The following is a 15,066-nucleotide window of genomic DNA, read 5'->3' as shown; positions in this document are numbered from 1 at the left end:
CTGGACGCGCATTCGGGAGGACTACGTTCCAAATCCGCGTCCAGCCATCCACTTTTAGGTTTCCCCCGATGTCCCTAAATCATTCCAGGCAAATGCCGGGATTGTTTCTTTGAAACAGAACAGCCGATTTCATTCCCCATCATTAACACAAAGCGATTTCGTGCTCCTTCTCTAATGAGTTCGATATCGACGTTACAACGAATCTTCCTTCCTTCTACAAACGCCTCAATCATCTGTCACTGACGTAATTGACTCACTCGTGACATGGTTGGTGGCAGGTTTACACGCAGGCCCGTGACCCACATCTATCACGAGTAGTCTATTTTGACCAAAGTCGCTCGTGTAAATTGGGCTTTACAGTACGTGCCGTTATTTCATACTGTACATACCTGCCACGCCATTTACTATCAATGTGCGTGTTACAAAACTATGGGTATCCCACAGTAGAACTGCAGAATGTATGCTACACAGAGCAGACCAAAAATTTGTAACTCTACCTATCAGCTCCAGAGGAAAGTTAGTGCTGCAGGCTCGAGTGAATGGACAACCACAGGTTCAGCGGAACGAAACAGAGAACGGTTTCGCTTCACCTGGCACCTGGATCAGATTCTCGGCTGCTGGCAGGCGCGCCCACATGACTCTGGCCCATGGGAAATACGCCAGTCGCAGGGGTCGCCAGCGGCGGCGGGTTCGCTGCCGGCGAATGGGAGAAAATTGAGACGGCACGCTTAAAGTCAACGACCGCCTTCCCGCTGGCTGCAGGCTTCCTTATTCCGGCGAACTTGGGCAGACATCCACTCCCCCTCTCAACCCTCCCCCCCCCCCCTCAGCCAAGTTTTGCGACCGGCCCGGGGCGACTGGGACAAACTTGGGGAGCACGCAAGTTTGGCCACGCCAGTCCGCCGTCTGTTCATTATTCCCCGCTGCGGAAACAGCCTGAGCCAGCGCTTCGCGGACATTCTTGTCTCCCTCGCCGCCCTTACCCTTGGGCCAGATGTCTTGCTGATCAGCAACTCATTATTCTCCGCCGACTACCGGCCGTGAAATAACTTGGTTCCGGGACAGAATCTTCTCAACCGTCAAATGTGAGTTTTATAACAGAACCGGCATTAGCATTTGGAACGTTTAGAGGAGACGTGCGTAGAACTCTAGCGCGCAGTGATGTGAAATAAAGACGTCTTTAAATGTGGTCTTACAAGGGAACTACACCATGCCGAACACCTGAAACTGAATAAATACAGTTTCAAAATGCCGACATTTGTATGTTGTACACCTCATAGAGGCAATTGCTAAAGTCTGTATTTGCGTATAAGCGATGTTTGTACACTCTGTGATCAAAAGTATCTGGACACCTGGATGAAAATGACAAGTCCGTGGCGTCCTCCATCGGTAATGCTGAAATTCAATATTCTGTTGGCCCACCCTCAGCCTTGATGACAGCTTCTACTCTCGCAGGCATACGTTCAGTCAGGTGCTGGAAGGTTTCTTGGGTAATCGCAGCCCATTCTTCACGGAGCGATGCACAGAGGAGAGGTATCTACTTCGGTCGGTGAGGCCTGGCACGAAGTCGGCGTTCCAAAACATCCCAAAGCTATTCTATAGGATTCAGGTCAGGGCTCTGTGCAGGCCAGTCTATTACTGGGAAGTTATTGTCGCGTAATTACTCCGCCACAGGCCATGCATTATGCTCGATCGTGTTGAAAGATGCAACCGCCATCCCCGAACTGTTCTTTAACAGTGGGATGCAAGAAGGTGCTTAAAACATAAATGTAGGCCTGTCCTGTGATACAACACCAAAACAACAATGGGTGCAAGCCCCCTCCATGAAAAACACGACAATACCATAACCTCCGAATTTTACTGTTCACACTACACACGCTGGCAAATGACGTTAACCAGGCATACCCACACCCCATGGTTTAGAAATCCTATTTCTCATAGAAGACACTATGATATATCAGATGTAGCATTTGCAAAATGTAAAATGCAATATCATCGGATTTTGACTAACTCTTAAACTTAGTTAAATTACACATGAACTCCTGGCAATTAACAGGCAACTGTCATCTCAAGCCTATGTGCACTCAGTTGGCCACAGTGTCTAATACCACAGAGGAGAAACTTACGATCTATAATATAAATAATTGGTAGAAATCAGAGGGAACAATTAGCTGATAAGATATTTTCAATGTTGGCACCATGTGGTCCTGTGAACAGTCTACATGCTATGCATATAGCGGAAGGAAAACAAATACGAAACGAATGTTAACTGGCAAAACACGTCAAACAGATACAAGTATATACAAAAATAATACCATGTAAGAACCATATCATGGGGTGATAATGGCGTTGATAAACTACACTTGCTGAAATAATTAGAATATTGAAGCTTATCATTCAAAGAGGAAGTGTGAAGGTTAAAAATTTTCATTACAGTACCACATGTCATCATTATCACCAATAAAATGAAACAACAACCATAACAGTTTTTTTTCAAATCACATATTATATCGGAAAAATTAACTTTTATAAAAAAGTAATTGAAATAAAAATATTTGTTTGCACCTTAAACAACAAATGCTCAAAAATAGTGAGATGAAACTGTTGTTTAATAATATAAATTGTTTATAATCGTAGAGGCAGATGGAGATCAGAAAGACATGTATGTAGCACAAACTAGACCTTGGGTTACAATGGACACAAAACAAAGGCTTCAGGCTACCAATAATATCAAACATAGACATTGCATCTATCTGATTATAGATCACAATAGCACTATTTACTTACCAATAGTGACAAGAAAAAGCATGTTAGTGACAGCAGTTCAGGAATAAAATCTTTACAAATAAAACACAAAATGGTCAGTGATAAAAGCCTAAAGAGTAAGTGCAACAGGGCAGAATTTAATGGTAACTCATACTACAATAACATAACTGGATGAAAACTTAAGCTTCAGGGTACAATTAATAGAAAACATTTGATTTACAAGTGACATGAACTACAGGAATCACATACACAAATGTAAAGAATAAACAAAGCTGGAACAGATGATGTAGCCACTTGAATCGTCAGAGGGACAAAATACCATGTGTATACTGGAGTTACAGGTTACAAATCTCACAAAATATTTATACAAAATAACAAGTAATACTAAGAAAAGATCTAGAAGTGTTGAGTGTAGCAAAATTAACTGAGTAGTCTGATATTCATATAACTGACATAACATAACAAAAATAAAGATTACAATCGGTAAAAACCATAATAAAAGTTAAACTTTGAAGATTACAAGAAATTACAAATTCAACTTAATAACTGAGCAGTACACCTATAAGTCACAGAACAACCTTAACTTAATGATTGTATAGCATGCTTATAAGTCACTGGTTAGGTACGTAACATTGGTTGTGTAGTAATATAAAAAAAAGTGTTAAAAAAATCAAAACACATTGTTATATCTACAGGAGTAGGTGAACTATACGGCATCTAACATGGTTATCTTAAAATGATGTTATGAAAGAACCTATGTAATTAAAATCTTAATCCATGGCAATGTAACGTTAATTACAATTCATATGAAGACTGCAATAAATAGACACATCAAATGATTGGCTAAACAACTTAATCTGAACAGAATTCATTATCAGCTATGTACCATCTTGAGCATGACTGACTGAGAACATAGGCCACTAGCACATGTGTACATTTATTAACTAAGCCTGTACAGAATCATTGTTCATTCAAGTTGTTAAACTTTTGTGAAATTTTTCAGGAAATTTTTATATTTTAAATTATTTTATTCCTTTAGAAATGTTGCCTGGGGATGATTTAAAGTTATAAAAAATCTCAATTTCTTCAAGAAGGTTCATAAATGTACCCTTGGCAAGCTTGTATGTGTATAAGACTTCAAGTGAGCACTTATAGTTGATGAATAGGACTGATAGAGATGTATTTTATATCTAATCATACGTTTTCTACCAGTTTGACTATTACAGGATATCTCGCAGTCTTCACAATTAATTTTGTAAACTCCTGCACCTTCATATGGTGGTTGCTTATCTGATTTGCTTCTTACAAGGGGAAGGCCTCAGTCACGGCCAACAGATTCGGCTCAAATTTGGCAGGTCGCTTGTGTACAACCTAAAACGAAGGACTCTAAGATATTTTGGGTCAACACATCAGAAATTTTGAGAAAACCACCCCTTAATTGTTATGACGAGCAATCGACTCAAAATTGGCGGGATCGATAGATAATTGTAAATAGAGCATTTTTCATCGTTAGGTATGGTGTCCGCAAACGCAAACTTTTCCAGAAGTCGAGGAAACAAACTTTTACAACTGCCGCTTCTGTACCCACATGGTAAACATTATTCGTCGATAGCGCCGACAGTGCAACGGGCAAGGTAACTGGTTGGGAATTGGAAAACCCGGGTTCGAATCTCGAAGAAACCTAGCGGATGTTATTCTTTTCGTTTGTACTTTTCCATATCTCAATTGATAGAGATAGGAGGGTTAATTATTATTATCATTCCTTATTGATTTACTTACCTTATTAACCCTCCTATCCCTATCAGTTGAGATATGGAAAAAGACAAATGAAAAGAAGAACATCCGATAGGTTTCTTCAAGATTCGAACCCGGGTTCTCCGATTCCCAGGCAGTTACTTTTTTTATCTCATTTTGTTCCACATTGTTCGTAGAATTTGTTTGGTGCGGACTTCCGATGGCACCCGTTTGGATTCTATGTTGATTCATTCACCCAGTTTTTTTGTTATGGAGGGTAGCTAACCCCTCTGACCGAACACACTGAGCTACCGTGCCAGCGTTACCTTGGCCGTTGCGCTATCGGTGCTGTCAGCGAAAAGAGTTTACCATGTGGGTACAGAAGCGGCCGTTGTAAAAGTTTCTTACCTCGATTTCTAGAAAAGTATGCGTTTGCGGACCCGGTACCTGGTGATGAAAAGTACTCTATTTATAATTATATATCGATCATTCCAATTTTGAGTCGATTGCTTGTCATAATCTTTAGGCGCGATTTTCTCAGAAACGCGGGGGCGTTGACCTAAACTATCTTAGATTCCTTCGTTTTAGGTTGTACACAAGTGGCTTGCCAAATTTGAGCCGAATCGGTTGGCCGTGTCTGAGGCCTTCCTCTTGTAAGTCTAGTTCTAATATCATTCTCTGTCTGAAAAGTTATTGTGACACTGGTATTTCCAAAAAGGCTAGATAGTTTTATAAGAAATCTTGCCTACATAGGGAAACGCAATATATCTATTTTTCTTTTCGTTTTTAGCCTCTAAGTAATAACTTGGTTATTGTTGACTTGCTTCAACCCAATTTTCTTTTTGAATATTATGTCAAGTTTAACTTCATTGCTTACTCCAACATACAATAACCAGTTCTGTAACTACATTTTCTGCACTCATGGGAACCTTAAGTACTAACTCAATCATTGCGTGGAAGTAGAAAATTCATGAATAATTACATCACTGGTAGACGGTATTTTAAAAATATCAGAATAACATTATTTTTCTGGAAATAGTCAAATCAAGAAATATGTAGGATGTAATGTGTACAAGTGCAGATATTTTTCTGTGTGGTATCTTAATACGTACACAAATCAGTGTGTTGATTATTTTTTCTATGCACTTGACTGTTTCTCCACAACCACATCACATTATTTACTACCTGATATTTTTTGCACAGTCTTAACTGCACCACTAAGGGGACTACACCTGGCAGTATAAACTAACCATACTGCGTCCACGTGTCCATGCTTCAGAACCTGACCTGCCGCCAAGAGGAAAATAAGCATTAATGGCTTCATCTTCCCACTTATAGTTGGAGGTACTACCTAGCCAAAAAATATGGCTTCTAATAGCTATAATTATTTGTCTGCAAATGACGTAAATACTGATATAATGTTGTTCAGTAGACCATTCTCTGTCACCAGTACAGACATACCCCTTACACCCTGTATAATTAGATAGGTAAACGGTAATCTTCCTGCAGAACTGAACATAATGTATTTAGTTGCCTTCCAAAGCAGTACAAGAAGGGGTTATTATTTTTTAAATGGAACATTATTCTTTTCCTACCATGTGCCGGATGTATTTAAACGAAATTTGTACACATCACTTTAAATCACATGTCTCCCCGCGAAGATAGCCATGCGTGTTACAAAGCCACTTCTGGGATGGTGTTGTACAGCAACCCCGGAATGAATCCATCCTGCGGATAATGATAATGGCCAGTGTGTTGGCCATCCCAGATGTAGTTTTTAGGCCTTTTCCCACATACTACTTTGTGAATACCGGCCTGGTACCCACGTCTTTCCTCAGTTACACGATCCGCAAACAGTGATAAGCTTCCTCAATGCGTTCGTTGAAGTCATCTGGAATTTTGGGTTTGGTGACTTAAACAGGACAGTATTTGTCTGCATATTCCGGCTTGCCTTGTACATAGCAGGGTAAGAATACATTCTACACTCTAACCGACCACCACTTCAAACAGCTCCCTGAGGAAGACTGACACTAGCAATTTCACATCTCGTCCGCATGAACATTCCACCAACGGAACTTCCATATGAATACTCAAAATTATGTACAGCAAGCTGTAACCGCCCCTAAAACTTTGTAGTTTCTGGTTCCTGAAATGAAACTGGCAGAAGTTTGTTTTAAGTTGACTTGTACACCGTCTGTTTAAATAAATCAGCTACATTATAGAAGAAATTGAGTTTAGAAATAAACTTGGCTTTGATCGCAAAAACCTCAGCTTATCACGCTACTGCATTCCCGTGTTCGTTTTCGATGGGAAGTTTAAGTTTACTAAAAAAAAGGTAATGCACTGTCTAAAAAATTATGGTTGACTGCTGTAACTCTCCGGAAAGTAACAAAATAAAGCAATGTTTGTAACACTGAAGAACGTAAGTTTACCTAACTCCTGTCTTCTTAAACATACCTGTGAGTTATTATTTTGGAAGCCATAGAGAAGAACACCTTTTTATGAAACTCCATATATACAGTGTGTTTAAAAAAATTATCACATATTCCTACAGGAAGCAGCTCTGGTCAAAACTACAAGAGAAATTCCTATTATTATATGTCAGGAAACCAAAACGCTTTAAGATATTAGTCAATGTGTCCTCTCGTTCCCATCTGTCTGTTACAAGCAGGCACTATAGGCAGTCGCCATTAAAAGTTTTCAGAGTACTCTACCACTTCATAATGTAACAGAGATATACTGGAAAAACCAACGCCTTCTTCTAGGCCCACTGACCAGAAAATGACCGCTGTAACCGTGGCCAAAACGTTGGTTCCACCAGGACAGCTTTTTTAGACGCTGTACGTTACTCTGTAAATTTTTATGTCAACTGACTCTGGCCACAGAAGCCTACACAATTACAATGAAGCATATAACGATATGTTTACGTAATGTGTATACATAAACATACAGTTATAAATGTCCCCGTTCGTAGTCGCTAATAATAACAATATGCTACTTTTGTGCTGTAAAATATAGCTATAATCAGCGGTGGAAACATATTTCCGAACGCCGACCGTGTGCGGCTGTTTCTTGTTGGATCGTCTGATCAGTCGGAAGTTGCATTGCAGAGGAGAGTAAATGCCTATTCAAAATGTAATTATCATGCATTTACCAGTAGAATATGGCGCGGAGAAAATATTTCGCCGCATGCAACTTCCGTCCGAACTCGACGAAAGAATTCGTGACTGTGAACTCTCTATTTAGCAGAAACATATAGAAAATTAAATAATGTCATGAAGAAGTGAGACATAGATTCTATAGTAAATGAATAGTCCATACACCTGTTCCATTTAACTCTGAATTTATGGCAATTAATAGACGAACTTACACTGCAATGAAGGATTTAACATGGATGCCGTTTTGACTGGCACTTCTCGTAATAAAAACAATTCCTTTTGACGTTTTCACATACACGTCGCACAATAAATCTACTGCTAGGCACTTTTAGTATTACACGTTTACTTTACACTAGAACAATATTATTTTTAACAATAATAATACGGCGGCAAGACATGCGCGTCCGACACAAGTTACAGGAGACAAGAGAAGAATGAGTAACTGTTCATCCAGAATATCTCGTACATCACAAAAAAAAAAAAAAAAAAAAAAATGTGTAAAAGTGTTCTTCTTCTGTCCGTTTTTCGCGCCGCGGTTTTCAAAGTCAATAACTCACTGCATCTCTGACGGCGCTTCGACAATAAACAAGTTACGTCACAGGTCGTTCACCTTTTACATTCTCGCAACATTATTTGCTAACTGTAGCTGTTGCCGAGCGACTGCTCGATTAATGAATGATTTAAAATGATAAGGCAATCACATAATGTTACAAGCACCAAAAAAACTGGTATAGGTATGCGTATTCAAATACAGAGATATATAAGCAGGCAGAATACGGTGCTGAGGTCAGCAACACCCATTTATGACAAGAAGCGTCTGGCGCAGTTATTAGATAGGTTGTGCTGCTACAGTGGAAGGTTATCAAGATTCAAGTGAGTATGAATGACATGTTATAGTCGGCTCAGGGGCGATGGGACACAGCATCTCCGAGGTAACGATGTAGTAGGGATTTTCCCGTACGACCATTTCACTAGTGTACTGTGAACGTTAGGAATAAGGTAAAACCTCAAATCTGTGACATCGCTGTGGCCAGAAAAAGATCTGCAAGAATGGGACTGAAGAGAATCGTTCAACGCGACAGAAGTGCAACCCTTCCACGAGTTGCTGTAAATCTCAATGCTCGGCCATCAGCAAGTGTCAGTGTGCGAGCCATTGAAACGAAACATCATCGATATGGGCAAGACCCACTCACCTTCCCTTGATGACTGCACCTCACAAAGCTTTACGCCTCACCTGGGCCCGTCATCACCGACAATGGACTGTTGATGGCTGGAAGCATGTTCCATGGTAGAACGAGTCTTGTTTCATGTTGTATCTAGCGGATGGACGTTTACAGGTATGGAGACAACTTCATGAATCCATTGACTTAGCATATCGACAGGGAACTATTCAATCTGATGGAGGCTCTGTAATAGTTTGGGGCGTATGCAGTTGGAGTAACATGGGACTCCTGATACGTCTAGGTATGACTTTTACAGGTGACACGTACCTAAGCATACTGTCTGATCACCTGCATCCATTCATGTCCATTGTGTATTACGACGGATTTGGGCAATTCCAGCAGGACAATGCCACACCTCACACGTCTATTATTGCTACAGAGTGGCTCCAGAAACATTCTTATGAGCTTAAACAATTCCTCTGGCCACCAAACTTTCAAGACATGAACATTATTAAGTATATCTGGGATGCCTTGCAACATACTGTTCAGAAAAGATCTCCGCCTCTTCGTACTCTTACGGATTTATGGACAGCCCTGCAGGATTCATGATGTCAGTTCCCTCCAGAACTACGTAAGGCATTAGTCGAGTCCCTTCCACGTCGTGCTGCGGCATTTTTGCGTGCTCGCGTGGGCGCTACACGACATTACTTAGGTGTACCAGTTTCTTTGGCTTTTCAGTGTGTACCACAGGCAGTGCTGTATGTGATTACCACGCATCCTCGCACGTCTTTCAATCCTTCTTCGAAGTCAACCACGTATTCTTTGAATTAAATATGTATCCTTTCGGACCGCACTGGTCACGTGGTTCTGTATGATCTGCACATTGTCTATGGGTTGGGCATACACCAATGCCTTTAAATGTCCCCGCTGTCAGAATTCCAACGGACTCAGATCCGGTGGTGAGACCATTCTACCACCTTGAATGAAAGTCATACCTTCCGGCAGGCATTTAACAGCCAGTCTAGGTATCGTCTGAGTCCCTCTCTTACTACAGATCATTTTATACACGATTTTCATGTGACGTCACTGAGATGTTGTTGTCCAATGCCATCTGTTGACCAATTTTTGCACGCTCTTTTGGTTTCAAGTCTCCTGTCACTTCAGGCTCGTGTGTCAATTGTTGCTTCTCTATCTGCATTATTCAGCGGGTCTGCAACAGCACCGTTTGTCTTACAGAACATATTGAGAAAATCCGATTGTACGAAAACGGGGTATTATCAACAACTTTCGACAAGGTCTGACTATTGGGTCGCCATACCAAAGATCCAGTTGTGTTTGAATGGACGGCAGCAGAGGCTGGCAGCGGGCCAATTCATCGTCCTTGAAACAGAGTGGTGAAGTACAATCGCACGAGCCGTAGAAAATGGGTGGTGCCACATTGTCTTTCTGCAATAATAACGTTCTCCAATAGCTCTGGTAATTCATCGTCCAGAAGTCGGTGTTATACAGCACTTGTTAATCTGTTTGTAAAGTGTGTAGCGCAACGAGTCTGTCGCCGACCGTACATTCACTGTCACCGACTATACATTGATACCGAAAGCATCTTGATGCCACACCTCCGTGATTGATACAGGATTTGCAAGGGGGGATTTGCATCAGGACATACGTGCGTGTTGTGGTAATTTATTATACCATCTCTTGTCTATCCTACACTTGTGTGTCCCAACTAATCTGTTAATTCAATGAAGGCTATGAAATGCGAATCTTCAACGGACCATGCATCAACAGGGCATACCACCATAGGAACTTTTCTCCTGGGTTTGACTAATACTGCCTCCTGTAGGCACACGTGACGCGCTTTTATAAACAGTGTGTATACATGCTGCGCACGCTGCCCTCGTGCCATCCTGTGCCATTTTAACAGCAGTGCTGGAGAGCCAGCGGCCGCGACGGCGCGCACAGTGGAGCGGGCCGCGGTTCGCCATTTCCCGGGGGCGGCGGCATCCCCGGGGGTATTCCAGCGGCGTAGCGCTGTGATTAGCTGTGTGGCGCACGCACAGCCCTCAAACAGCGCACCGCGGGGCCGCTCCGCGCGTGACGGAAATCGTCGCCCGCTTCCAGCCTCTGCCTCCACACAACTGGCTCTGTGATATGGCGACCCAACACTCAGGCCTTGTCGAAAGTTGTCAATAATACCCCGTCGTCATACAATCAGATTTTCTCAATACAGAGGGGTCCAAAAAAATTTATCCACTATTTAGGAGTCCATAACTGGCAAACTAATTGACGGAGTTGTCTCATCTTTGGTAGTATAATAGTTCGTAGTTCCGGCAATCGCTACACAAGCGTTGTATTGCGTTGTTTTGTTTTGGTTGGTTCAAATGGCTCTGAGCACTATGGGACTTAACATCTATGGTCATCAGTCCCCTAGGACTTAGAACTACTTAAACCTAACTAACCTAAGGACATCACACAACACCCAGTCATCACGAGGCAGAGAAAATCCCTGACCCCGCCGGGAATCGAACCCGGGACCCTGGCGTGGGAAGCGAGAACGCTATTTTGTTCTGGCAGATGACAGTCGCCAAGTAGACTGTGTTTTGTTGGTAGTTGCACCTAGTTACTCGAGTAAACATGGCTTACGCAAGGCTTACATTCGATGAAAGGAAGTCAGTTTTGAAGTTGTATTTTAAGTACGAAAACATTTATGAGGTTCAACGGCAAAGGCGAAATGAGTATCAAACAGAGACACCGACTCGTTTAACGATTCGTCGCATTCGAGACAAATTAGAAGCCGAAGGCTGTGTTAAAGATGTACACAAACAACGATCTGGACGACCTGTAACAGTTGGTTGGTTGGTTTCGGGGAAGGAGACCAGACAGCGAGGTCATCGGTCTCATCGGATTAGGGAAGGATGGGGAAGGAATTCGGCCGTGCCCTTTCAGAGGAACCATCCCAGAATTTGCTTGAAGTGATTTAGGGAAAATCACGGAAAACCTAAATCAGGATGGCCGGACGCGGAATTGAACGGTCGTCCTCCCGAATGCGAGTCCAGTGTCTAACCACTGCGCCACCTCGCTCGGTCTGACCTGTAACAGTAACAAGTCCAACTAACTCCCGTCGTGTGTTACAATTCTCTCGCTCACCACAGAAGTCTGTGAGACGGTGTGCCCGTGAAACTAGAGTGAGTCGCAAAGTGTTCGGCTAATTTTGAAGACAGCAAGACATCCCACGATTGCTACACGCAAGGAACGAGGACGACCCATATCGTAAAATGGTGTACTGCGAGTGGTTTACTAACATGGTGCGCAACGATGAAGAGTTAGCAGAGATGATTGTGTGTTCTGATGAGGCACAGTTCAAACTCAATGGTACAGTAAATCGCCACAATTGCATCTATTGGGCCGCCGAAAATCCGAAAGTCCATGTAGACAAAGCCGTGAATTTGGGTTGGGTTGGGTTGTTTGAGGGAGACCAGACAGCGAGATCATCTGTCTCATCGGATTAGGAAAGGACGGGGAAGGAAGTCGGCCGTGCCCTTTCAAAGGAACCATCCCGGCATTTGCCTAGAGCGATTCAGGGAAATCACGGAAAACCTAAATCAGGATGGCCGGACGCGGGATTGAACCATAAATTTGCCAGGAGTAAATGTGTGGTGTGGGTTGTCTTACCGGGGCTTGATTGGGCCATTCTTCTTTGACGGCACAGTTACCGGTGAGGTGTACCTTCAGAAGCTCCAGACATCCATTTTACCTGCCATCCGAGACGTGTATGGTGACGGAAGAGTTTACTTTCAACAAGATGGTGCCCCAGCCCACTACCAGAATCGTGTTAGGGCGTATCTCGACGAAAATCTACCAGGAAAATGGATAGGCCCTAGAGGTGCTGTGGAGTATTCACCACGTTCCCCAAACCTAACTCCTCTGGACTTTTACACATTGGATGAACTTCGAGAATCAATCGTACATTCATGTGCATCTATCCAACTGAACACGTTGCAGTCAGTAGTTCGTGGTGCAGTTCGGCGGCATCGTTTGTGTGTGGATGTTAATGGTGACCATTTCGAACACCTACAGTGATATCTTTAAGTTGGACTTTAAGATACACTACCACCAAAAATGAGACAACTCTGCCAATTAGTTCGCAGGTTATGGACTTTTAAACAGTGGATACATTTTTTTGGACCCCTCTGTATATTCTGTAAGACATACGGCGCTGTTGCAGACCCACGGAGTAGTGCAGGTAGAGAAGTAGAAATTGACACACGAGCCTGAAATGACATTGGACTTGAAACCAAAAAAGGGTGCAAAAATTGGTCAACAGATGGCATTGGACAACAGCATGTTAGTGACGCCAGATGAAAATCGTGTATAAAATGAACTGTAGTAAGAGAGGGACTCAGACCACACCTAGACTGGCTGTTAAACGCCTGCTGGAAGTTATGACTTTCATTCAAAGTTGCGCTCCACCACATACTGATACACGTGTGTAAGATCTCTTGCACATATCGTTTGGTGAGAATCGCGTGCTGAGCCGCCATGTCCTGGCTACTTACCCTCCCGGGTCCCCAGGCCTCAATCCATGTGATTTTTGGTTATATGGTCACCTTTTGTATTATATGAAGCACCATCTTTTCGTCATTTTATGCACCTTTTTCGGTTTCAGTTCATCCCCATGTCATTTCAAGCAGGTGTGTAAATATTTACCTCTCTACCTACATTATTCCGTGAAGTATTCAAATGTTAACGGTCATATAGATCACCTTGTATATTACTAAATACCTAAAACTGTCACCCAGTCGCAGTTGCAGGTTGCCTGCCTAACAGCCTTCAGTGCAAAAAGAAAGAAGAAAAAGTAATGATGTTCATCATTTGATATAGTTATTGACCGACTTTTAAAGTTTCAAATACTGTTATGATCTACTGATTAAGAGATATAGTCTTATGTTTCAGGTCTACGCAATAAGTAATGTATTAAACATAGAAACTGTGTGTACGTTTTGAGACAGTGTGAAGTGCACACACATAGCTTGCGTATCACTCAGTTTCTCTTCATCCAGAACTTGAGAACGAGTGTACTTAGCCACTTCCTAAAATCTTCAGAAACTTTACACATAAATTCCATCCTTTACGAAATCTTTTTTGCTGGCAACCCCAAAAAAATAGTGAAAGGAAAGAACTTTAGATTTTGGCTAAACTTCGAGTAAAAATGGCTCAAATGGTTCAAATGGCTCTGAGCACTATGGGACTCAACTGCTGAGGTCATTAGTCCCCTAGAACTTAGAACTAGTTAAACCTAACTAACCTAAGGACATCACAAACATCCATGCCCGAGGCAGGATTCGAACCTGCGACCGTAGCGGCCTTGCGGTTCCAGACTGCAGCGCCTTTAACCGCACGGCCACTTCGGCCGGCATACTTCGAGTAAAACATTAGTATTAGAGGCACGACGTTTTCATTTACTACATCTTTATTTTAACTCTATTATTAACACATTTTGTAGACAGTATCCACATGTATCACCGAATGATGTGCCCGCATAATTATTTCATAGTTCGAACATGGTACAGGACATAAACTTTGGTATACGAGAACAGCTAGCTTTTCTTAAAATGGAGCGCAAATTGCCAAGACAATACTCTTTAAGTATTGGACAATGAGGGCACTTATCGACTTCCAGCCAACTTAAAACGTAATTTTAAATCTCTTCTAAACTTTTTCTCGCTTACAGCTCCACAAAAATTTTGATATTGACTTTTTCATTAGTCCTATTGCTGAATAATCCTAAACTAACAAAACCAAAATACAAACTGTTTTGCATTTTCAATCATAAACGTTTCCTTGAGGTGTGTTCCGTCTATGTAACTAAATGAAAGGCAGTTTGTTTTTTACCATACGTGTTTCCCTTCTTTTGTTTGTGAAGCATGTTCAGTTGTGTATAATACAAGTTTCTATCTATACGTATAATGAATGTATTACGTAGTAGTTACAATCTGTTACTATGTTACATTTTTTGGTCATGTTTTTTCCTGTTTTTCATATTAGAAACATCTTTTGCAGCACAAATTTTCGTTTGGTGTTAATTACAATTTCCAGTGTTGTTAGTCCATATGTGTGGTCCTGGAGATGTGTTCATTCGGTCCTTATGCTCCAGCTGGCCGATTTCCGCCGTTTTTCCGCCCGTATTTCTTACATATCATCATTTGCTCTTTTCATTTTGTGATCCATATGTGTGTGTTTATAGA

The 15,066-nt window shown here is 41.9% G+C and overlaps 1 protein-coding gene across 1 annotated transcript in view; it reads left to right on the top strand.

The window, feature by feature from the left end:
• LOC126235364 (uncharacterized) overlaps window positions 1–15,066 on the top strand; it is a gene marked incomplete at its 3' end in the record, with an annotated part of 1,261,863 nt that overhangs the window by 309,019 nt on the left and 937,778 nt on the right. The gene's annotated exons all lie outside the window — the stretch shown is intronic.

The sequence above is a fragment of the Schistocerca nitens genome, chromosome 2 (genome assembly GCF_023898315.1).
Source record: "Schistocerca nitens isolate TAMUIC-IGC-003100 chromosome 2, iqSchNite1.1, whole genome shotgun sequence".
NCBI classification, from domain to species: Eukaryota; Metazoa; Arthropoda; class Insecta; order Orthoptera; family Acrididae; genus Schistocerca; species Schistocerca nitens.
Note: the sequence above shows the minus strand (reverse complement) of the source record. Positions and strands in the feature narration are given on the sequence as shown.